The sequence below is a fragment of the Falco naumanni genome, chromosome 8 (assembly GCF_017639655.2).
Source record: "Falco naumanni isolate bFalNau1 chromosome 8, bFalNau1.pat, whole genome shotgun sequence".
NCBI classification, from domain to species: domain Eukaryota; kingdom Metazoa; phylum Chordata; class Aves; order Falconiformes; family Falconidae; genus Falco; species Falco naumanni.
In genome coordinates, this window is record NC_054061.1 from 26020917 (window position 1) to 26043822 (window position 22906).

Genomic DNA, 22906 nt, shown 5'->3' on the forward strand with positions numbered 1-22906 from the left:
CCAGCCATGCAGGTAGACCCGCATCCAGGCAGGTGGTCTGTGTCACACTTGCAGAGGACACTGTATTGCTTGTCACTGCCTTAGGGACTGGCTTCTGCAAGCACTGGAGATACCAATGGGAGCCAAGACTACCCCAGCACACACCTTCTGGTTGAACAGCTCCAGGAAAAATGACACAGTGCACCCTGGCTTATTTTAATTAATTAATTAAGCTCACCCTAAGTTATTTGGGCAAATAAAACCATTCATGTGAACTCCCCTTGCCACCGTGTGGCTGAATTTCAGACACTTTTCCCATTGATGAGGCTCATGAGCTCCAACCCTCGCTATAAGAAGCCGAAGAGCCAGTATCTGATAGACACCATCTCCTTACTGTAGCTAGGCTTCATAGCAGTGTTCTCCTCTCCACCTCTGCTTGCCATCAGCCCTCCCCAGTGTTCACAGCTGCCCAGATGCCCCTGCACAAGGGCTGGCAACAGACAAGCAGCCTGGCCATGCACATCAAGTACACAAGACTGTGCAAAGCCACTCCTCACGGACACTGCACAGGAGAATGTCCTAATGCACCCCTGCTGATGGGGTTTTCTCCATTTCACAGAAAAACACTCAACCGTTTGTCCAGAATGAAAAAAAAAAAAAAAAAACCACAAAAAAAAAAGGAAAAGAAAGAAGAAAAAAAAAATAATTGTATGCTTGGCTTCTCATCTAGCACACAAACACACAGACCCTGAAATGGCTGGGATCAGGAAAGCTTTACCATCTCAATTTCCCCTCTCACAAGTCTGTTGAAGTGCAAGGTAAAGGCCAGTGACAGAGTGTGAATTTTGTTTATTGACATTTCTTCATATCAGCTCAGCGATCTACAGGATCAATCCCTTAATTTGCAACATCTTTTAAGCATGTCAGAGATCAGAAATGAGCCATATCTTACTTCTTAATAAGTTCCTGTATAAATCACTGCCTTATTAAAAACAAAATGTAGTATCCTCCACTAATGATCAAATACTACAGTTTAGCAATGTTAATGACCCTTTACTAGGGAACACTGAAATATTTTTATGATAAAGGTTATGACTCACATTGTATTTATTGTAAGCAGGGGTTTTATATTTAAAAAGAAATCAATATTTTAATATGTAACACCTAAATATATGACCTTCCTATGGCTACATTTCAAAGGCAATGTGTGTGTTCCACTTAAGTTTTTTTTTTAAAAAAAAAAAAGCTCACTTTTCAGAAAGTTGTAAATATTCTAGAAAGCCTGTTAATCATGAAATCTTGTAAACTGAATTTTTTTTAGGGTAAGGGGAATCTATATGATTTTCAGCAAACGGCCTTTGTTTCAGATGCACTGGTTCACGTGTCAGCATGCCAATGTGTCATGCCTGGTTACATGTGTCTTGTTGTGTTAAAATTATGTTCCTGACATACCCAGGCTCAATGCCCCATCTCCGTTATGTGTCAGGCTGCCCGTTTTAAAAGCATTAGCTTTTAATTCCCTTATTTTTTGCATTGCATGAATTTGCCAACTGGAGAGTCAGACTGATGCCCTCTTCTGTCACTGGTCCCAGTAGATACAACCCAGCAAGGCTCTTGCACCCACCAGGACTCCAAACATGCTTAAATCATATGTGGCAGTAGTCCAAGCACAAAGGAGAGGCTGTACAATAAACAGCTGTATCAGCTGAGCACGACAGTATAGCTCGATTCATATTGCTGTCCCAGAGCCCTTCCTGAAAGCCCTGCTCCTCACAGGAGAAATCATGAATGCTTACGTTTGTCACCTGGGCAAAATATGCTGTCATGTTAAACGTTCACCACCAGCTTTCTGACGAAAGGCTTTGTGGGCAGCTGGCTCCCTTTGAGGGGTTACATCCATGTGACTGTGTCATGGATGTTTCAGCTATAGGGCATCACTTCCAGCGGGCATAGAGGCAGCTAGCAGGCAGGCAGTGCACAAAGCTTCATGTTTAACTAGAAAACCTAGATAAATTAAGCAAACGTGGGCTTTGATCCCACTGAAAGCAATCTAGGTAGGATTATTGCTCTGCAACACAGTTCTTGTCCAGCTGTTAGAAACTCTGATACACACCAGTCTCCAGTATTAACATTTGCTTCTGTTAAATTCAGTTAAATTAATCAAAATATTTTGCCTCTCCCTTCCTCTGAAATACTACATTATAATCAGCCCAGCACACAGGACTGACTTTGAGACAGCTAGAAATCACCAGTGAACAGAAGTTTCCTTCCAAGGACACTTTGAATTTCTTCTCCTTCTTACGTACCAGTGTTGAAATAACAAAACTCCCATCACAAAGCTTAAGACTTAAATATATCTCGTAGAAAAAATTATAACTTTTTATTACAGAAGTGAAACAGATAAAAACTGTAATATCATATTTTTATGGGGCTACAATGGTAATACAACAGGTATTAAATATTTTGTGCATTAAATTATTTTTTTTTCTAGTTTCTTTTTAAACCAGGGCACAAGGTAGAGGCCCACAGTACAATGCTTCATGGTAGCAGTGGGAATAACTCCCATAAACACTCATCCTTTACCATACACATGTCCTGTCCATACACTTAACAGCCAAAAATTGAAAGTCTCTTTGAGTAAGGTAGTCCAGAGAGCAGCCACTTGAAAAAGTCTACAGCTCTGTTTTTCTATAATAGTCATTGACATTACTGATCTCCTCAAGTGAAAAGCACACATCCTATCACTTAACATCATATCATATCCAGCTGTACCGCCAGGAGCAGAAGCAGCAATGTATTAACTTTTTGAATTCCTGTACAAGAACTACATCTCCTCTGGGAAAGGGACCCTAGACCTCAGAAATTTACATTATAAATCATTTATAGAAGCACAAAAGTAAAGTAAACATGTTCATTAAGTGAAGACTTTTGTATAGCTGACTTTGCACATACCTCCCATGTTCAGGTCTTGAGGTAACATACTTCAAAGCTGACAGAAACCGATTTTATAAAAGCAAGAAGCCACAAAGCAATAATCAAGCTATCAAGCATAATTACATCCCGTAACATTTCTCCAACAGCAGCTGATGTACGCTGTCTTGTCTCATGCACTCATAAAAAGCAATAGATATTACTTGTTGGTGCAAAATTTTAACGGCAAGCCCTGACCTTTGAAGCTAATGTAAGTACCGACACGTGTATGACAGGTGATCATAAAGGTACCTGAGCAGTTCAATATGAATAAGTCTGAAAATTTCACCCAGTGACAAGAGTCAGACTGGCCTAATATATGCTTGATATTTCATATGTAAGTATAACATTTCCTTATTACAAGGCTTCATATGGCTGCAAAGTAGCCCGCTACCCCCATTTTCAGCTGTGTTTCAAAAAACTGGGCAGCTTATGACCCAGACATGGTGAGACCCCAAGATAACATGGGGTTCGAGTTTGGGACTTTGTGAACTGCACCAGAAGTTTTCTGGAGAAAATTTGAAAGGCAAATTTGTGAGTCTGAAGCTAAACTTGTTTTTTTTAATGAAATTGACTGGTTTACATCTTGCAGCATTCCAAAAAATTAAAAATAATAAACATCTCAGACTTGCTGCCTCTCTAGCTAGACAGGTTTCCCACAGCTGAATCCTTTGATGATACTCTTTGGACTTTCTATTTTAAGAAGTCATCCCTTTCTGCTTCTCTCTGGAGGCAAACTCTTTTGCTCTCCTGCCAATCTTCCTCTTGACCTTTCTGTCCTGTGTACTCGGCCCTTCCGTCTCTTTTCCAAAGTCCTCTCTCTCTCTCCTTCCACACTGCTAGGCCCTCTTCATTTCCAGGGCCAATGATTCCCCCTCAGTTGCCAGAAAACCTCTTCTTCCACCATAGTTGCCAAGCTATTTAATCTTCTAGCCCTTCTCCACTTTTGCCAGACGATCTCTCCAACTTCCAGAGAAAGTGTATTGCCAAGACCACCCCATGTATTTGCACCAGTATAACAGCCAGTATTGATACAACTGGATGTATTAACTGCAGGAACCACATGTAGCAGTAAAAATCTATGTTGTTATGACATCAAAGTTATATGTAAACACTGACCTTAATTGCACATCAAGAGGAAATTACTTTTCAAATGCTATAGGTAATAATTTAAACTCAATATTTTGCTTTGGAAATTAGAGATTATGTTAAAGAACACAAAGATATACTGGAGACCACCTTTCTTGTGTGGAGAAGAGAGGTCTGCTTAGTAAACATCTCTTGGCCATGAACACCATAAAAATAGCAATATGGTTAGATGAGCTGCTTTGTACAAGTTTTGCATGAGCTGCCTCCTGTTCATTGCGATAGCCGCAAGACGGTACCCAACCGCCTCTCTCTCTTCAGCACACTAGCTGGCATAGTTCTTACCAAAACTATAATTCCCATTAAAGATTATCTATCAGACCCCTCCGCACCCTCACCAGACCAAGAACTGTCCGTGTCTAGGGACTAAGACAGGGTGTTCTTTTTGGCCTTGGACAAAGACCTTCTCTATATGTGTATTATCCTCCCCAGCTACAGCAGTATATCTCTACCCACTCCAGCCAGATTAATATTTAAACATGGTGACACTGTCATTCAAAAGCTTCAGGCTTGATTACCACAGTTCTCATAGTCACAGTAGGAAACAACTAACTTAAAAGAATTACAAATCTTTCAGAGTCCAGCAAACCAGAAGCAGAGGTGGCCTCCAAGCCCACCATCCTTCAGCTTTCCTCCCATTAAATATCAAGCTAGATGCTTCATTTCATTTTGAGTATTCAAAACCCTCCAAGGGACAGACCAGCTCTGTGGGCTCCGTCACCCAGCATGAACACACTTGCACTTGAGAATTGACTTCAAATAGGAACATAACCAAGCAGCAAACTCATGGAGACAGATTAAGTGGTTCAGGCAACAAAAAGAGACTCACTCCTAAAAATATAGCAATGATTAGAATACCAGCATTTCTAAAAGCCGCTAATAAATCTTGCTTTATTGACCTACAGCAGCCTCACAAAAATAACACCATAAAATACACAACTCCACAAACCCCTCTTCATAGATTGGGGAAAAAAGGATAAATGCCTCCTTTACAAAATTCTGAAACCAAAAAGAAGAATGCTGCAAAAATACCTACACTCATACACAAGTGAATGGATTAAAACAGTTCTGAAGGCAGCCAAAATGTTTTAAAATACTCTGCTTGCCTGGTGTAAACTCTCCTCAATGTGAGGATGTCATTTCCTCAGCTTGGAACATTCCAGCCTTTATTAACCTAGACCTGTAAAGTCTTAGAAGCTTATTATGCTTTTGACGGCCTTCAAGCTCTCTCTGTACCAGTTTTTACCTGGCAAAGGTATCCATCCTAATCTTCATGTTCACATTTTGTGCAGTAACATAGAACAGATTTCAATTTAGGGAACAAAACACCCTCCAGCTGAAGAAAATTCTCACATTACAGTATGTTAAGAAGTATCTACTTCAATTGTGGTCAATTGTCATGAAGAAGGAAGGGGGAAGAAAAAAAAAGTATATTCCCATGTGAAAACCTTTCTCATTTAGGGAAAAAAGAAAAAGACAAAAATACAAACAAACCCCCAACTTCCCTCCTTCCTGCGCTTGACATTTTATGCAAAGTAGGTGAATCTGGAACGAGAGATCATTTAAGAAATACTCATTACGCTATTTATGTACATAAATGTGGTTGTGTAAAAGTATAACAGGAATGCATTCACAATTGGTTTAAGTAATTTTCTCTTGGCAAACCACCATAAAAAACAGGGGCGTCATGGCGCCACCAGAATCCTAAATTGTGGTGGAGAATCATCAGCACACATGGCATTAATCTCTGTCTCCTTGCAGGAGACACCCTTGCCTGCATTACTGGCCTGTCTCTTAAATCTAAGACGTTGTAACTTGAGTTTAAAATGACACCATAAATAAGATATACTCTCCCTCCCCAACAAAAAATTACCCACTTTATTAAAAAGACACGTATCTCAGGCAGTTTACTCCTGTTGAGAGTTCTTCATCACCACAGCACACCAAAAGTGTAATACTAACGGGTTAATAGTACATCATGTAATGTTCAGTATTCGTACTGGACACGATTCAGACTACTGAGAGACTTTTTAAATATATACATATCATTAGTTAACCCATTGGTATTACATTCTTGTTACTTTGGATTGATCACAAGACTGTAGGGATCTCATTAGACCATACCAGTTTATTTTCCCTAGCGACTGAGAACACTTAGCTGTCTTTTAATATCTTACTATTAATCGCTTAGTAAGTTTTTAAATCTTCTTTTTCCTTCTTCCAAATTTAGGCAGAGTTTTGTTAACATAGCAATTTAAAATATCACCATTCTCTTTGCAAATTTCTCTGTGACTTGTAAACATTTTTAAAATGTTCTACCAGATGAAATTCATGTCTTTTAAAGGAAACTGTGTCTCTATTTTGGTGGAAAAAAAAATAAAAGACTGATAGTTTGGGAACACCCACTCAAGATAAAATAAGGATCCTGGAAGATTTCCTGTGGGGGTTAATGGAGGCCAGGCCAATGGTAACTGACCTTGAAGTCCCCAGATGAAGCTTCGTGTTTGTCCTCAGATTATTTATGTATTTTTTTAAAGGATTCTTCAGCATGCAAAGCTAAGTTTGTCAACCCTGATATGGTGAGAGTCCAAAAAATGTCACTTTTAAGTGCCACCTTTATATGCGCCTACAAAAAAAAAGGGAACTCAATATGGAAATATTTTTAGTTCATTTTCTTGTAGTCTACTTAGTGCAACATTGCCAAAAACATGCTAACATAATTCAGAGATAGTACAGCAGCATAGCATTAGCATATTGAATAATTAGCAGATATAGGTATTTTAAATGAAACTTACCCACAATGACACATGTTTAATTCAGATTATGAGCCATAGTGTGCTTTTCCCCAACAAGTTATATGACTGTAATACTGTCTTAAAAAGCTATTATTTTAGGTACCTTGGAAAAAGGAGAAGAAAAAAAAAAGTGTTAAAGATCCATACACAGGGTTTCTGCAAATGAATATGATGTATTCCAGAAACAACATGCGTTCACACAGACACTCAATAAGAAAGGGACTGTTTACTCAGTTTATAGCTTGAAAACCACTAGGGACTGTGTTCCAGTATGGGAAATTTTAGTACAGTGCATTGTTAATACAAAATAAAAAGCAAGCCTGGGAAGTTAGGATTATATTTTTTTGAAAATGCTTGTTTGGACCATTAAAAAAAATATTGCCTTCTAATGTCAAAGTACGAACAAATACTTTTTCAGATGAATAAAATCTGTAATCAGTTAGATAAGAGCAATATGCCTTTTTTTGGCATTTAATCAAACAATGAAATCACATACACATTTCCTGACACAAAAGACAAATGATGTAATAATCTGAAGGAGTTTCTCTATCTCCTTGGAACTTTGCATACTTGACTTGTTTTCCATATTTTGTGACTTTAAATGGTGGGAAAATTATATTAAAATGCTTGTAGCAGTTCCTCTAAACTAGCATCCTTTTTGTTTTATTGTATTTAATATAAAAGCAGCAATTATTTGATTTCAAAGTTATGAAAATATGTACCTTATGAGAAAACAAGCAATTTAAGCTTTAATTGGTGTCATTTTTCACAGAACTGGCAAGATTCTTGCATCCCTGGCATGTTGTTTTCTATAAAACTGCAGAGCTGCTTTCAATGAATGTTTTACGAATGTATAAGTTGTTACATGAAGGTATGTGAGTGGATGCCTGGAAATATAAGATTTCTGGGGGGATTTATTCACAAAAGATGCATTTCATTTCATAGTGTATATACTGTAATTTTTCCTTAATATTCCTAATGTGCTTTGCTTCCCATTAAGCATTTCTTCCATTCTTGTATGGGAAGAAATGGGAGGTATGCAAGAGGGATATTTTGCATAGGAGAAATAGAAATAAAGATGGGGGAAACAATGGAAAAAACTACTTTGAAAAAATTATTTTGTGTATGTTTTTTGTGTAAAATTAGACACCCCAACCAGTTGGTTTTGGGTTGGGTTTAGGGGTTTGGGTTTTTTCTCCTTACTGAAAGCCTCAACCCCTAATTTAACTTTCTTCCATGAAGCTTATAATATATGCATGCCCTTATCTGTTAGGGGCATCTGTGTAGAGGCATACTTTTCTTTTCTAGTTTATTTAAAACTGTACCCACAAAACATGAACTAGAGAGGCCTCTGACACTAGTTTCTGTAAAGATGTCGCACAAAAGATAACCCCAGTTAAAGAGCTAGGCCTGTGTGTACAGCTATCCAACCCCACGCCAACCATGGAAAGACCTATATGACTGCAACTAAAAAGATACCCAACAAAGCGTTGCTTTGTGGCCCTGCCTCAAGAAGAATGCTTCTACAGATTGAGATGTGACCACAACCTGAGGTGCAGCCATAATTTTTGTGAGCATCAGGGTCTTAGGAAGGATCAGAAGCCTCATGGATTCTGTGTCACTCATCTCCAGTGCCCTCTCAGAGGCTTGTAGGACGAAGTTATGAAGGGGCCTCACTGCTGCACAGGGTGGTAGGCACCTCCAACAAGAGGGCATTTCACCAGTGGGTTGGTCTAGGACTTGGGGCTGTCCCAGTGTAAGAGAAAAAGCAATGTTGTGTCAAGAAAGGTGTGGAGGAACAACATCGCTGTGGATCTACCAGCCCCATGACAACAGGGAGCATCCCTACTGCTTTATGGGATGGTTTTTCCCTTCACACAGAGAAAGCAGCCACCAGTCAACAAATATATGTAACACAAGGACTTTGGTGCTTTGCTGTAGCAAGCAGACATTTAGACATGACATCATCCAAAAGGATTTCAATGAGCAGACCTTTCACCCTGCACATGGGCCAAACTGGTGAATTAATTCACTCACATACCAAGGAAATTATTTTTCAGAATAAGTACGTTCCATTAAAAGCCCACCATTGCCACTGGATATGGAGCCTGCCTGATACAATCAGCCACACATAAGGTGGTCAGTGTCTCCAAGACTGAGAGCACAGGAGACCAGAGCATTTTTTTCCTCTGTCTTAGAAATCAGGAACACCATAAGCTGAGGCATCACCAGCTACCACATCAGCACATCTCAGTCTCAACCAGAAGGGCACATTGAGGCTGAGCACATAATAAAGGGTTTGCAGCTGTTTAGTCCGTAATTTCTCAGTTCTAGATTTTACAAGGTAGACACCAATGCCTTTGGCTCACAAAGGTTTCTATTCAACACGTGTTTACTGGAACCAGTAGTGGGTACCTGTGAAATACCCAAATACGGTGACAGGCTCTGCAGCCTCTCCTCTCTTTATCCACCTTCTCATACATTCCCCTTTTACATCAAAACACCTACTACTGCAACTTTCTATCTGCCTGTGACCATTCCTTCTTTACACTTCAACATTTTAATTAAAAAGCAATAAAACACTTTAATTTGAGGTTTGTACATAAAAATACAAGTAAAAATGGCCTGAACACTGGGCAAATACTATTGAAATCTGAGCTGAAAGGCAGTTAGAGTAACTTTAACCACCTGAGAAATGCAATAATCACCCTGAAATGCACAGCCTGGAGTGTTTTATTGCCATTATAAACTGCAATTTATACATTAAAATAAGGAAAACAGTCAGACCCATCCATTTATGAGCTATAATAAATATGGTTATGACATCACTGACAACCAGTCACAAACTTCCAAACACATCCAGAGCTCTAAAGCAATTTCACGATTACCTTTTAAATCTGTTTTCTATCAGCACATGTGTATTTCTTGGGTGTGCACGTAGCCACAGACCTGACTCAGCAGCATGTCTTCATGGATGCAAAGGACTCCTGCATCCTGCAAGCCCTTGGCTTGACTTTGTCTTTCATGTCTCTTGCACTCCTCCAGTCCCCACTAACCTTACTGTACTCCACCTTCCCTATGACACTCATGTAAACAACAGAACAAAAAGATCTGATGGTTAGAAATAACTCCTAATCTTTTTTTTTAACCCTCAAAACACCACCTTAACAGAATCTGGGAGGAACACTGCTACTTGGGAAACCTTGAAAGTGACCATTACAGCTCTCATAAGTCCCTCTCTTTGAGGGACATCAGTTTCTCAACTATTTACGCTGACCAGTTGCAGCCCAGAAGAGTTGCACGCAGCCTTGAATACAGCTGCTGCATCGCTTTTGCTAGTCAAACACAGCCCCAACTTTTGTTCTTTCCACTCTTGCAAGTTTCTTGGGGGAAGAGAGTTTCTAAAAAGGATAAATTGTACCTCAGGGAACAGCTTTTCTCTAAGAACAAACTAACAGGATAAGCCTATAATAGAAATATAAATCAACCTCAAAATTGGGTTTGGTTGGGGATTTTTTTTTTTTTTGAGAGTGTTTTTCTCTCAGAACCAGCAGTGCAAGTATTTCCTTCTGCAGTGCTCAACTCCTTTCCTGATGAAACCTCTCCTGGTCCCTCTGCCTTCCAGCTGCCAATGCATTTGTCACATGCGCTGCAGCTTCATCGGGATCAAAGATCTTTGACTTCACCCTCAGACTCCAATAACCTGGAGAAGATGAGCTGTGGTAGCAGTTGCATGGGCCTGATCCAGCAGTGGCTGCCAAACATGAGGCCCCCCTACGCGGAGGACAACAGCTGAAGGCATTCAGATCAGAGGGAACTTGCTGTGCTAAAGCCCAGAGGAGCTGGGAGTCACAGGGCGAGAAGCAGCCATCAATTTGGTGCCACACTGTGCACAAGACAGGCTGGAGCAGTGCACCGGCGTGACCTGTCTGATTCACCAGCACAAGCAAAGGCTAAATACCAAGTCAGGGAAGGAAGGAGCACATGTTGTGCTGGAGAAGACACAGCCTTTGATATGCCTAGTTAAAAACAAAGTCTTGGAAGACTTAATGGTACTGACCCTGATATTTTACATTTTATCCCTCCCACTCAAAGCATCTCATTCCCTTTCTCTTCCTATCTTCATTGCCCAGAGATGATTGCTTTTTTTCTCCCCGTGTTTTTCCTTAAGTCAGCGTAACTTTCCTGCAAAATGGATTCCTGATTTTCACTCTCCACACAAGGAAGTCATCTCACCAGGGGACTGCTCTTCAAATCCTCCACCTTCCCTTGCCAAGCATTAATCTCAGCCCTTGGTGAAAGCTTCTAGCACAAAAGTACCAACAAACTGACATTGGTCAAGCAGACTTGAAAAAAAAAAAAAAAAAAATCACTGTGTGTACTTCGTGGCCAGCAAAAGTAGAGTAGGATAGATGGGTAGTATGTGATAGGACAGCAGTGGTCAGATAAGATAAAGCCCTTTCACAGGCCTTTACAGAAATTTCCTCTGAAGACACACTATGGTTATTTGCATGCAAAAATAACCTTAGTAGTCAGCAAGACTCAAGATGTTTGTCTGCAATGCCCCTCTGGAGTAGATGAAAGGAGTACTATTTTTACTACTTTGAGAAAGCAAAAACTGAAAAACAAGGACATTCTTGAATTTTTTTTCGTGGTTGCAGAAACCATGGAAAACAATGGCCACTATGGCAAACACTTCTCAGGTGACTTATCCTATACTGCCTATGGAATTCTTGTTAATGCCTGAAGTGCAAGAACCAAGACTTTCACCTTGAATTGGAGGCTTAGAAGAAAAGCACAGAGCTGTTAAACCTGATTCAGTATTTTAAAGTAAGCTAATGGAGAGTGTAGTCCAGATCTAACATGCTTCATGCTTACAATATATCACATTATTCTCATTGTAACAACTAGGAAGGAAATAAAAGTAAACATAACAGATGAAGTCACACTTGAGATGAAGTCAGCTACCTACATAAAAAGAAATATCTATGCACAACCAGAAGTGGTAGGAAAGGTTATTTGTCCTCACCACTGGAGTATCACACCTTTCATTCAGCCAGGTTCATCCAAATACCTTAAGCAAAGCTAGTGATGCGACTTTTGTCTCTGTGACTTCACCTGCCCACAAATACAGGACAGTCTCCCCTCTCTTGTCAATATTTGCAATGTTAGGTTTACCTTGACCATCACTGGCAGATGTGCTTTTCATTCCACTAGTGTTTTGCTTGCAATTGAGGAAGACACCAGCTATGTCATCTTCACCTATGTTGGAGCGCAAAAAACACAAAAGGAAAGGGATAAGATTTCTCCTTCTTTCAGTTGCAGTAGTCTCTTGCAGCACAGAGATGTACATTTCTTGTTCTGTACCATCCAACACCATGTTGGATCAATAATACCCCCATGAAAACCCAAGGAAGCCTTCACAGTTTGGCAGCAAGGGCAGCAGCAGGCCTAACGTTTTGTAAGGAAAATTATTTTCTTGACCACAGAGGAGACCTGAGGGAGGTCCATCAGAAAGGTCACAGTGGGACAATAGTCAGCACAGGAAGATGACTAGAAGGTGTTGACCTCTTCAAACCTCCTCATGGCACTGGCTTACACCAGTTTTGTAAAAGCAGGCCAGGCACTAAGGAAGCTTTTTCTTCATTTTTAATGTATGTTAATATTTGAAAGGGTCCATTCTGAATAACTCCTGTGGATTTGGTTGACATGCTGCTGTTGGGGGAAAGGAGAGAGAAGAAAGTAGTTAAAAAATAATCAACATTGATGGTTAGTAAAAATGCGGCTGAGATTCTGAGAAAAAAGGATGAAAATTATTTCTCACTTAAGATAAAGCGTTCTCCATCCTTCATCATGTACCAAAACAGGCAAGGAGTGCATTTTTAAAACGTAAACACATTAATATATCTCCTTCTGTTCACAACTGAGGACAGGCAGATAGGGGACCAGGCAGGGGAAGCACTGCTCTTAATCTGGCGTAACGCACGCATACATACACATGGACGCACACCTTAACCCAATGCTTCTCAACCTCGTGTTTGTGATCTCAGAACTCCTATGAAAGAAGTCACTTAAACTGAATTTTAAGAAAATCTGTAATACAAATCCAAAATTTTGAAAGTGATGATAAAAACAGGTGTGTACATGTGCATCAAATATATATGTTCTTCCAGGAAAGTAAATCCTATTTTGTAAACTGGAAATTTATTTAATTCATGGGCTTTTCAGCATCAGCACACGCAAATTTTTCACTAATACAGAATCAGAAAATAATTTCTTAACTGGAAAAAACCCAACCCTTTAGTGTCTCTTATTAATATTTTAATAATTTAAAATCAGTTTAATGTATCCTAGATACCTAATTGTTTGCAGACTTTCACTTACACATTGCTAATGGGACAAACATCTTCCTGCCTCATTTATTTTTATTTGGGAAAAGTATTAAGTTACAACAAACGCAGTGTGTGATCTTAAATTCAGAATATTTGACCATTTTATGATAACCAACTGATAAGCAAGGATTACTCTCTCTCAAAACACTGAGACACTGTTCCTCTCAATATTTGATATGTGTTATTTGCTATTTGAACCGAGTGTTCCATCACTGTAGTGCTCTTGTTCTTTGATAAGATGGTCTAAGCTATACAAGCAGGTGGCTACTCTGACTAATTTGCTTTGGCTTTGCTTTTCTCTGAGGAATAGTGGAAATACTTCAGTTGGTGTGAATGACAGGCTATGAGAGGGTGGAAATCAAGCCAGCAGAATGACAAGGATTTAAAACATTTTCTTACAGGAGCAAGCACCGTGCATGGCTTAGTATATGAAGCAACAGGTTAATACATCTACCCTTTTTCTTAATAACTGAGGCAATAAAACAGTGAAAGCAAAATGTATGTTTAACTCTGAATTCAAGCTTCTCTTTTTGAGATCTCTAGTGAAAATGAATCTATATAACTCAAACCAAGCCTTAACCCTGCAAAGACATATTAATATGCTTAGCTGTACCCTAGGTTGAGCAGTACCATTTTCAACAATAGGGTTCATCATGGGACTACTTACAGACATTAACACCAATTAAACAAAAGCATAAAACTCTTTGCAGGGTTGAGACCTAAATTACTTCAATTTCCATTAAAAATTATTTTCATTTCATAATCAAAGCAAATTTTTTATACTGGCATGGTATCTGATTGCCAGTTAAATACATGGAGGTAAAACTCTGTTAGTACAAGTGGCTTTCAGAAAGCCAATAAGAACAGTGAAAATATCTGTCTGGCTTTCTAAGTAAAAATTTTTTGTGAGTTTTTCTCATTTTTACTTCTTTACCATTCTTCACTATTACCATGACTTCAATACTTGCCCTAAATGTAGTCTATCACTTGTATTGGGTTTATGTCTTGTGGTCTGCAAGCACGTTTCCAAAATTATAATACCTGTTTGCATGCTACTAAGATACCACTTGGAACCTGCCTCCTTGCACAGCAGTGTTTTTTCAGTCTGCTGCATGCTTCCCCAGTTTACTTGTACCTCCAAGAACCTGCCCAAAATACTCTATTCCTCCGCTCTAAACCCTGGCGGGTTTGGGCCATATCCTCACGCTTCAGAGCGCCCACTTGATCTCCACAGTTAGGTAAGCTCACTGCCAGCTTTACAGCATCCAATAAAGATATGCACATATTAAAACCTAGCAACCACCCAAAAACTAAACATTCTAGTCATCCTAAATCATCTTCTCCTAACCAAAAGTTACCTTGCGTACCATAAATTCCTAATAATTATCATCTCTACAAAGGTAGAGAGTACTGTTATCTATTGGAGCAAAGCTGGGGTCTGCTTTCCATCATGTACATTACATTTTATTACGGGCAGACTCAGAGACTGTTCTGGAGGGCTACCAGGTTTAGGCCATGACCTGAAACGCCAAGGAAAAAAAAAAGAAAAGAAAAAAAAAGAAAAAAAAAAAAGAAAAGATAAAAGGAATCAATATTACGGGCATACCATGGTATTCCTACTGAGCTTCTCAAAGAAAAAAATATCTATGGGGATGTTAAGGAGTGCAGGCATTGTGCCTTTTCCGAGGTCAAAATCATGTTCCTCCCAAGTTTGAAAAGTGAATATTGGACTCACTATCAGGTTTTTGTGGTTTAAAACCCAAGAATCACTTAGCCAGCTATTTCCCCAGCACTGTCAACCACAGCAGAGAAACACATCCTAGGACTCGGGCAATTATACTACTAACATTAATGTGGGTTTGGGCTTTTTGCGGTTTTTGTTGGGTTTTGGTTGGTTGGTTGGGGGGGGGGGGTGGTGGTTGGTTTTTTTTTGGGGGGGGAGGGGCAGGGGGCATAGCTAGTAATCCCCTTACTAAAAACATACTGCAGGGTTCAACAGTAAAAAAGTGAAAGCCCTTCTGAGATTATAATGTTCCAGATCATTAGTGTAAACGAATATATTTTTAATTTTATTTTTTTCCTTAGAGTACACGCACTTTCAACTTCTCATGGGCCTTTTCCAACTACTTTTCTAAAATGTCATCAGCAAGCCAAGGCTAAAAACTTAATACGTCTGCTCCAACCCAACATAAAAGCATTATTATTTAAAGTGACAAAATGGCTAGGAAGTCTAACCATAGCTGTGGCCGCAGATGCCACAGTGAGCTTGCGATCTGGAGCAAGGCTGGGATGCTCAGAGGAGCAGCACATCTTTAAGGGTTGACAACATGGGCTGGAGCCTTGCTGCCATCGCAGCCCCACCACCACGGGAACGGCCAGGAGCTGAGCACGGGCTGTTTCTACACACCCTGCTTTGAATGCTGTTTGTACTACTGGAGTCCTATTTTGAGTATTTGGAGTTCTATTTTGAGAGTTTTGAATACACTTTTGACTCTACATGTAATGCGGGAATATCAGGAAATATAACATCAACCAAAATACCCCTTCAAAGAGGATTTTTTTAGCCTCCTTTCTTGAAGTCTGATCGAGACGATTGCAGGACACCCCCTGCCATGCCCTTCCACAGCACACCCCGTTACTCCCGCAGCACTGCCAGCTCGGGGCTCTGAGCCTTGCGGCAGCCCTCCAAATTATGAGATTTGCTCAAAAATACTACTTTTTTTTTTTTTTTAATCAAAAGTAATTGAGAGAGTGGGAATGTTTGCTTGTTCTTTGTTATGAATGTGCTTCATATATTTCTTTAAATCTCTCCACATGGGGAATCCACCAGGAGAAATAAATTTTAATATTTTAAAAATGAGGAAAGCTGAAAATTTCATGCCACTGAAGCTGAAAAGAAAAGAGAAGCATCACCGTACTTACTGAAGGTGACAGCTTCAACATCTTTCTGGGAATCTCTGAAAAGAAGGAAAGCCCAGCAGGACCTTTTGACATAGGAACAGGAGGAGTGACAGGGACTGCCCATCATGGCTGAATTTTAACTGAGGCATAAACACAAGTTCGATTTCTGCGGTAATAAACGAGCACGGCACTCCTTTCCCTTTCTTCATGCTTAGTATTTCTGTACTATTGGAGGTCTACTCTTTGGCTTCACAGCCCTACTATAGCATCAAATCCTAGTGCCTGATTTGCATTTCCAAAAGCAAATTGTTTTCCACAAAGTGCAATGTGGCAGCAAAAGACTCTAAACAACATTCTTATAGTTTCTTTACATTCTTATACACACAGTAGCACATCTCAAGCCAACTAAACTTACTGAGCCATCCTCTATGTTTACAGCATGCTTCAAATAGTTTTCTAAGAGCCCAGAAAGTAAGCAGCAGGCATGGTTGATTTATTGCAAATTTACCCTGTTAAATCTTAGAGTTAATGGCTATATTTTATGCCATTGTTAGTCCATGTGTGATGCATATATTAATAGAAAAAATTACCAAAATTAAGGCGTCAGTGTAAAAATAAAACATTCAATGACAAAAGCAAATACAGGAGTCAATTCTAAGCTGTATCTTTTCTCTAAAAGACAAAAGAAAGGAAAAAAAATGTCCAAAACTTTCTTAAAGTTGTCAATAGAGTCATTCAAAACTCCTTTTTCAGCTCCTGACCAGAACAGTACATCTCTGGCTTGGTATCTCGTAACACCTTGCTAACATTCATAGAATCATGGAATGGTTTGGGTTGGAAGGGACCTTAATGGCCCCGGGCAGGGACCCCCCCCAGCCCAGGCTGCTCCCAGCCCCATCCAGCCTGGCCTGGAGCACTGCCAGGGATGGGGCACCCACAGCTGCTCTGGGCAGCCTGGCCCACCGCCTCGCCGCCCTCACGGGGAGAGGTTCTTCCTGATATCTGACCTGCATCTGCCCTCTTTCAGCTTAAAGCCATTCCCCCTTGTCCTGTCATGACATGTCCCTGTACTAAGCCCCTCCCCAGCTTTCTTGTAGCTCTCCCTCAGGTACTGGGAGCTGCTCTAAGGCCCCCCCGAAGCCTGCTTTTCTCCAGTCTGAACAGCCCCAACTCTCCCAGCCTGTCTCCACAGGAAAGGTGCTCCAGCCCTCTGACCGTCTTGGCTTCCTCTGGGCTCGCTCCAAAAGGTCCATGTCCTTCTTACATCAAGGGCCCCAGAGCTGGACGCAGTGCTGCAGGGGCAGGTCTCGCAAGAGCAGGGTGGAGAGGGAGAATCCTCTCCCTCGCCCTGCTGGCCCCACTGCTTTAGATCCAGCCCAGGGTATGGTTGGCTTTCTAGGATGCAAATGCACATTTCTGGGTCACGTTAAGCTTCTTGTCCACCAACACCCCCAAGCCCTTCTCCTCAGGGCTGCTCTCTACCCATTCTCCACCCAGCCTGTATTTGTGCTTGGGATTGCCCCAACCCACATGCAGGACCTTGCATTTGGCCTTGTAGAACTTCATAAGGTTTGCATGGGCTCACCTCTCAAGATTGTCAAGGTCCTTCTGGATTACATCCCTTCCTTCCACTGTGTCAACCACACCACACATCTTGGTGTCATCAGCAAACTGGTTCAGGGTGCTTTCAATCCCACTGGCCATGTCACCAACAAAGATTGGCAACAGCACCAGTCACAGTCCCAACCCCTGAGAAATGCCACCTATTGCTGGTCTCCCCTTGGACACTGAGCCATTGACCACAACTCTTTGAGTGTGACCATCCAGCCAATTCCTTATCCACCACCCCCAAAACCCACATCTTTCCAGTCTGGAGACAGGGATGTTGTGCAGGACAGTGTCAAATGCTTTGCACAAGTCCAGGTAGATGCCATCAGTTGCTCTTCCCTTATCCACCAACACTATAACCTAGTTTTAGAAGGCCACCAAATCTGTCAGTCATGATTTGCTCTTAGTGAAGCCATGCTGGCTGTCACCAATCACCTCTCTGTTTTCTATGTGCTTTAGTTTTCTATGAGCTTTCTATTTTAGTTTTCTATTTAGCTTTCTATGAGCATAGTTTCCAGGAGGATCTGATCCATGATCTGGCCTGGCACAGAGATGAGACTAACTGGCCTGTAAGTCCTCAGTTCTTCCTTTTTTCCCTTTTTTAAAAATGGGGGCCATGTTTCTCCTTTTCCAGTAGGTGGGAACTCCACCAGACTGCCACAGCTTCTCAAATATGATGGACATTTGCTTAGCAACTTCACCTGCCAGTGCCCTCAGAACCCATGGATGCATCTCATCAGGTCCATGGACCTGTGCACCTTCAGGTTCCTTAGATGGTCTCAGACCTGATCTTCTCCTATGCGTGGGCAGTTCTTCATTCTCTCAGTCCCTGCCTTTGCCTTCTGTGACTTGGGTGGTGTGGGTGGAGCGCTGGCAGGTGAAGACCAAGGCAAAAAAGTCATTGAGTACCTCCGCCTTCTACATACCCCAGGCACCCAGGTCATCTGTTCCCTCCCAGAGAGGGCCTGCACTTTCCCTAGTCTTCTGTTAATCTCCTCTGGAGTTATTGGGAAGCCAACAAAAACAGAAATGCCAACCTGCAAATCCTTACAGGTGCCTACCTTCACCTTGGGCTGCACGCGTTGCAGCTCAGCGCTGTCACACACAGCTCGTCCCTGTGTCCCCAGCTGCTCATGTATCACAGTACCTGTGCTCCAGGGGCAGCACATTTGGTGACAACGTAAGACCATACAGCAGAAACTCTGCTGTAGTACTAATCTCCAGAAACCCTGCTCTCAGTCTGAACACAGCAACCTAGAGCCCTTCATGTAACAATGAAGAAAAGCTATTTTTAAATCTATTTGTATGCTTATAAAATAAACATAAGAGGATGATCAGGCTTAGGAATGGCACGCTTCACCAAATAAAGCTTCCAAATAATGGCTGTATTTTCACCAAGCAACCAGGTATTGGCTGTAGACTCAGCAGTAAGATAGAACCTTATGGAAGCCGTACTTTGTCAACTCACCTAAGAGATGGTCAACATTGATTGCTCAGAGCTGTTTTGGCAAAACCAAGATCAAACAAGAAACAGAAAATATGTGCATACCATACACTGCTAAATGTTTCTAAAAACTTAAAAGTCTTCCTACCTATGAGTCTCAAGATATTTTTACCATTAGCAGTCCATCCAAGATTTACATAAAATACTATATATAGCTACTGTTGTTAGTGGATATGCAACACTATCATTTAATAGCCTCGAAATAAAATATCCTTTTTAAACTAAAATATATTTGCTGCTTTTTACATTAAGATAACCATTCCTTAGGCATGACATAAACATGATGACTGTCAAACAAAGATGAGGAGAGCAACAAATTTAATACATTTGTCAAGGAAGTTATTTTTGGAAAATAATTTTTACTGAGGGAAGGAGAAAAAAGTCCAGCTGAAGTAAACAATTTAGTTCATAGTCATCAACACAGGGACACTTTGCATAGACATTTCCTTTCATAGGTCACTACATTCATTGGATTAGAATTGGCTAGAGGATTGAAAACATTAAATGACAAAAAACTACTGGAAGTAGTAGCCCATGAAGCAAAATACAGCCAGCTAAGACAAAAATTAACTCACATTATGGTGATCCTACTCCTACCTGTCCTATAATTCAAGATCCAGTTTGCATATATACATCCAACTATGATTAAGCGTAAGGTTTATTAAAGGCTTCAGCTGTTGGGAAATTATTTAGCTTGTGGAATTTCTACCAGAAAAAAAAAAAAAAAAAAAAAAAAAAAAAAAAAACACACCACACAACTGAAGAATGCTTGTTAGGTCAAAGTTGGTTTTTTTGTTTTCTGGGGTTTTTTAATCATTCTCTGCATAGCTTTAACACTAGATAATACAGCGTAATGCATCAATACACTACAGCAAATTTTCTCTGCTTTAAATATCACTCTCATTCATACCATGATTCAATTTAAAGAATCATTCAAAGATAAATCTAAATAAATAACAAGCTAGCTTTCAGGCAAACAAATGAATTTGCATTGTTTTATATTCATCATAAATATTTCACTTAATTACTGAGGTACTATGTTCAGAAATACAAAACAACATTATAAATTTATTAGCACTGTCCCTGCTGATTTTACAGAAGTTCTGTGGAATGTAAAAGCCAAAAGTAGAAACAGGCTCAAGAGCATAACCAAAAGAGCAGAGGCTGCATTCAAATGCTAAACTGGATTGACACACTCTGGTTTGCTCTGTATATTTACCCCAGCTAAAGCTTCCTGTCTTGAATCAGGTGTTATCCTATTTATTCTCAAAACCCAAGGTCAACTAAACCCTTTTCCTTCTGTTGATTTTCAAAACCTAAACATCTGAATCAGGCTAGTTCAAGTATTATCTTGAAAACTATCATAGGAGTTATTTTTCCCCTCATTGTAAAATTGTGAAAACGTAAAAGGATGTAACAGCATTTTTCAAAAGTTTAGCGAGGTCAGCTATGTGAAGAAAAAATAAAAAGTGCTACTAAAACATAAAAGCTACAGTACATAGAATTTATCATCAAAATTATTTAAGTTCTTTTAATGGCTCTAAAGGCTCTGAAAAATATTTTTTAAATGTAAATATGTGGGTCTTTTAGAAGAAGTTATCCTTCTTTCTAAACCACAGTATCACTGGTGATTTATAATTTTCAGAAAATTTTAATCCCACAGGAAACATGAGAGTTCCTCTTTATTTTTAACCTGATACTGGATCTAATATGGAATGCAGTTTTTTATTATTAGCAAAAACTATTATTTTTATTTGCTTATAATAAATTAAGATAAAATCTGAAACAGTGCAAGTATGAAACCATTTTAAAAACAGAATATTCCCCCCCCCCCCTTTAGCTTTGAAACAACTGTAGATGTAAATAAAATTGTGGATATCACATTTCCCTAAGGATTAAGTTCTCTTACTGTTCAAATGTCATTAATTACCCTTAATGCCGTTATGAACTATTTGGAGATTATCATTATTAAACTGTTAGAATATTTCTTAATTCCTCACCAAAAAGCCACAGAATAACTAGCTGAGCCTATCCCCACCCCACCCCCCTTTTTGTTGAAATAAAAATAGCCTAGAGGAATTGTGTCTGAAAAGAAAAAGTCAAGAATCAACAATAAAAAATATTTTTTTTTACTAAGCGAGCAGAAGAGAGAAGAGTTTGGGGTTTAAAACCACATGCTATTTTGTAAGTATCTGGGTCCTGGTGCAGACAGATTCGAGCAGCTGGGTTTCTCCGAGTAACTGGGGAAGCAGCATAAATCCCTCTAATGCAAGTATCTTATCTGAAGCACGCCTGTTTTGGCAATACTGGAAAACACCTAATAAACCCCTCTCCCAAATAAAAGCATCCCCTGTTCATTGCCACAAAGAAGGAAGAGAGACCCTGTGTGTGTGTGCACACACGTGTGAGCAGCCACACCGGGTAGCACAAGCGCACCCCTGATGCGCAGTGCTTTTTTCCCCTGCTTGCATCCTGAAGCCGTGGGTTAGAGAGGTGGCTATTGTGAACAGCGACTAAATTTTAAAGCAGTTGATAGAGACTAAAAAAAAAAAATAAAAATTACACAAGACACTTTCCCCCCAAAAAAAAAAAATATTCAAAGACAGTTGTGTTGCAGAAGCCTGCAGAATGAGTGAATGGTCATGTCCTCACTGATGTCTGAAAAGCTTAATTTTAGGGTCCTAAGGATGCTTCACTGCTGTAAAAAAATATTCACCAGAACAGAATATGGATACTGTATATACTGGATTTGGTATCGATGCACTTCATACTTAAAAATTCAAAAACCCTGCATTTTTGTCATTTCTTCATGCTCCTTTTGCAAAAATACTAAACCAATGAGGATTTTAGCATAGCTGTTACTTAAATTGTGTCACTTGGCTCTTTCTCTGAATAACTGTTGGGCTGGGAGGATGAGTTTGCTCAACCACAGGAGCCACGTGTTCCTACTACAATTCAGATACTCATCTCCTCTTCCAAGATAAATCACAGTGCTTGGATTCATATTATTTTGAAGCCTGTATTTTACTTTGTTATCATTATTTAACTTGTATTTTTCATTCAAGTACACGCCAGCACTTTTATATGTGTATGTTTAAAAACTCGTGTAATAAATTTGGCTACAGGTAAATTTAATCACAACTGTCAAATACAAAAAAAAAAATAAAAATGCTGAACTGAAACTTTTTAAATGACTACCCGGAAAGATGAGAATGGGCAAATCTAAAGTATTTACTCACTTCTGGTACTGAAAAACAAGCTACTTGCCAGCTTGAACGCACACATTGAAACACAGGCTCCCTTACCTCGTGCCTACACGTTAGGTAGGTTAGCAGCTCTGGTTTTTCCCCGAGTGTAATTTTTTTCAAGCAAAGGACTAAGGAAGCTTCTCCAAGGAGACAGGTAGAGGACCTCAGGTGGTCCTGCTTTCTTGGTTTGCATTTCTAGCTCCCCTTACCTCTGCTCTGGAGGAGTTCCCAAATCCATGTCTGGAGTACAGTGGGCCAAATTTTGTATTTTAATAGGACGGGAGATCTAGAAGATGAAGCTGCCAGCTGCCAGCTTCATGAGTCACCCCCAAATCAGCCAGAAGAGTTATAGTCTGGGAGCAT

The 22906-nt window shown here is 40.0% G+C and overlaps 1 long non-coding RNA gene across 1 annotated transcript in view; it reads right to left on the reverse strand.

Moving 5' to 3' along the window:
- LOC121092753 overlaps positions 1-22906 on the reverse strand; it is a 65842-nt gene that overhangs the window by 32860 nt on the left and 10076 nt on the right. The window contains exons 6-7 of the long non-coding RNA XR_005829372.1: positions 12069-12152; positions 6891-6993 (exon numbers count right to left, since the gene is read on the reverse strand). This is a non-coding gene — a long non-coding RNA (uncharacterized LOC121092753). The remainder of the gene's footprint in view (positions 1-6890; positions 6994-12068; positions 12153-22906) is intronic.